This window comes from Cardiocondyla obscurior, linkage group LG05, assembly GCF_019399895.1.
Source record: "Cardiocondyla obscurior isolate alpha-2009 linkage group LG05, Cobs3.1, whole genome shotgun sequence".
Classification (NCBI taxonomy): Eukaryota; Metazoa; Arthropoda; class Insecta; order Hymenoptera; family Formicidae; genus Cardiocondyla; species Cardiocondyla obscurior.
The window spans coordinates 6,600,127-6,603,352 of record NC_091868.1 but is presented as its reverse complement, the minus strand read 5'-3'; the positions used below and the strand labels follow the sequence as shown (position 1 = coordinate 6,603,352).

General features: G+C 43.4%; 1 protein-coding gene across 4 annotated transcripts in view; it reads right to left on the bottom strand.

Moving 5' to 3' along the window:
* Nucleotides 1-3,226, bottom strand: part of LOC139102513 (terminal nucleotidyltransferase 5C) — an 84,607-nt gene that overhangs the window by 8,794 nt on the left and 72,587 nt on the right. Inside the window, exon 1 of one of the 4 annotated variants that reach the window (XM_070656457.1) lies at nt 2,119-2,388. The exons of the other annotated variants lie outside the window; for them this stretch is intronic. The gene's annotated coding sequence lies outside the window, so the exon portion shown is untranslated. Of the gene's footprint in view, nt 1-2,118; nt 2,389-3,226 lie in introns of those variants that run through there. 4 annotated transcript variants of the gene reach the window in all.

Below are 3,226 nucleotides of genomic sequence, written 5' to 3'. Positions count from 1 at the left end.
CTGTAACAATCAATCAAAGACGAGATTTTTATACGGTTTTCTCTTGCAAGCGATATTCAATTATATATTATTTTATTTTATTTTTATTTAAATATATAGGAGGTGTAAACGACTTGAGCGATCAAAAATCAGGCAAAGTTTAAATTTTATTTGCTAACAATAATTGTGGTTAATTTTCTTCCTTAAGAAGACACTAAAACGTGATGGAAAAACTTTTATGTGCGCTCGTTTGTTAAAAAATTAAGTTTAAACTTCACCCAATTTTCGGAATTTAAATTGCGTTTATATCGCGATAATAAAGGTCTTTGTATGCTAATGCTTTCGAAACTTGCTTGAAACTGTACAATGTCATAATTCGACCCGAAACACGCTGGATTAAAGGTCACTGGAAATGAGGGGAAAAAAAAATTTGCTTTTAACATCCCTGTCGGTGCGCGTTGCGTAAATTCACGACCGGTGAACCACCAAGCGCGCCCTTCGACGAATATCTGTGTCATGGTGCTTAAAGTGTACGGGTGCACGGTAGAGAAATGCCACGAGGTTACGTCCGGGTAAATGCGACGTACTCGAGCCAGTTGTATCTCGCAGACCTCGGCTATTGGCTTCCGCGGGAGTAGTTCAGAAAAGCGCAACAAGTCGAGATGTCTTCCGCGATATCCTTCTCGATCCTACCATTAAAAATTTAATCATTCGATGCTCAGGCGTTATTTTTTAATTACTGAGTACCAAACACGGCGATCTATCAAAGACAAGATCAACAATCGAGTCCTTTGAATTTTTTTTTCTCTCGTTGAAAGCTCATATCCGCCGCGATGAGAAACGATGCCATATACGCAACGTAATTCTAATTCGCATTCCGCGTTTGAGTTCCGATTGCCGCACGAAGCTTTCATGTGGTACTAATCCGTCGGCAGAAATCAGTTTATTGATTATAACTTGCATGTGCGCTAAGTATGTCCCTGGATCTATTTCCCGTGTGCATATATATATATTTAGATAATAAATACATTTCGAGAACAATCATATCGCAAGTAAAATTCGTAGTAAAACGTTACGAAATACGCAAGCGAAAATATTAATTTTTTAATCTCAACTTTCGAAAAAAAACAAAAAAGTAGATAATTTAAATATTAAATAATCACCTGGATATCAAATATTAATCTCGAATATTAACGCGTAAGAAAAAAAAAAGAAAAAAAAAGAAAAGAAAAGAAAAAAAAAACAGGAAATTCTTAATCAAAACTTTATTAGAGTTATCCGTCGAATTCCAGCTGATCGAAGATCGCAGATGAAAGGAGCGAACACGGAGATGGGGGAGGAGAACGCCGCGAGAGTTCTAGAATGTGCTGTGTATACGGCTGAGAAAGCTGGCGTCGATTTAACGAAGGTCGCGCCTCCGGAGAAGTCCTGAAACTCAACTACTTTGGACTTGCATTAAACTGTTGAAATTAGTTTTGATTGAGCGCTACAGATGGGAATTGATTAGATAAATTTACCGTCAGCAAAATGCATTTCCGGCATGGCTCTTCCGCTCCCGAGAATTCGGCTATAAGCATTTCTAATTTTTAAACGCACGCCGATCCGATAATGTTAATTTTTCCGCGAGATCCCGCCTCTTTTTATTCAGCTTCTGCGATCGACAACGTTCCGGAACGACTAAGTCGTGTTATCCCTGTCAGGCACTACGCGCAATCAAAATCATGGATATGCCTTTGACGCGCACAAAGTAAACTGCTATTACCGCTTATTGACACGAGAGTGTAACGCGGAAGAACGTAGCGTATCTATCTGCCTCCGTGACACTTTCGTCTAAGTTTTTGACGAAACGCGGCCCGAAAACCGGCCCGCATTTTTTTTTTTTCGCAAAGTCGTACGCTCGCCTCGAATTAAAATCGTATTTTCTAAAAATTATAGAGATCCGATTTATGAATTTTAATTCCCGATCGATCGAACTGTCTCGTTTGTCGATTTGTACAACGCCGCTTCTACTGTGTTGCTAACAATAACGATGAGTTAATCACGTCCGTGAATTAGCAGTTTTAATTAGCTTGTAAGACAAGAAGCGAGATAACTTGGCACGTTTATCAAGCTTGCGTCATAAACAGAGCAACTACTCACGTAAACCACCGTATTCCCGAATGCCGTCTTACTTGCTCAGTTTCGTACGATCCGCGAAAAGAAATAAAGCGAACCTTCAGCCGGCGCGCACCTCCTTTTGAAACTTTGACACGACAACACGAGAGAAAGCACTGCTCATAGCGATTTGGAACGCGCACCGGATACGCTATCACCGTGGCTCCACTGTATTATTCGTTGGCACGCGACGGCGTAAAAAGAAACAGCCTCGTAAAAAGAATCTTCTCTCTCTAGATGAAAATTGTGTAAATCACTTTTCCGGTGCTTCACCTCCGACGACTATAATACACGAAGCGCATCGAGTATTCTTTTGTTAAAGCGAGTTCAACGAGTGACGCGCGTTCTCAAGATCGACGCTCCTCAACAGCTGCGTAAGACGCAATAACGACGAAGAAGCTGGTATCCACAGGTGCGACGCGAACAAACGCGCTTCCGAAGGCCGTGGAAGGCCGCTAAGCGCAGCAACGCGACGAGGATCTTGAAAGAGGCAGGTGAGAGAGAGAGAGAGAAAGAGTGAAAGAAAGAGGAAAAAGGGAAAGAAAAAGAAAAAGAGAGAGAGCAGAAAGTGAAAAAGGGAGATAATTCAAGGTATATAACTACCTAAAATAAAAAAAAAAGTACACGTCGGATTGAACAGGTACCACAAACGCTGGACGCTCGAGGAGACCCGCGGCTGACGAGGGACACTGGTGAACTGAAGCCCGCGCGAGTGAAAGGCGGAGGAGCGGCTAGACTGGTGGTGGCAGCAGCGGCAGCGATAGCAGCGATACTCGAGGGGTGCAGGAGGGCAAGTCAGTGCGAAGCCCTTTACTATCGCTACTACCGCTGGTACCACCACTACCGTCGTCATCATCGCCCGCTACCATTAGCAGACGTGAACCTGGACCGCGGACGCGCATCCTCGGTCGTTACATCTTTGTCTTTCTTACTCCACCCTGCTCCGCCTAACGCGTCCGCGCGCGCGCCCGGTGGGAAACCCTCTCTATGACGTCACGTAGAAGAATGTGGGGGTGGACTGAATGAAGATCGTAGTTCCGGGGCTAAATTCGATTCCATTCGATTCTCCGTCTCCTTCTCTCCTCGATAAGGG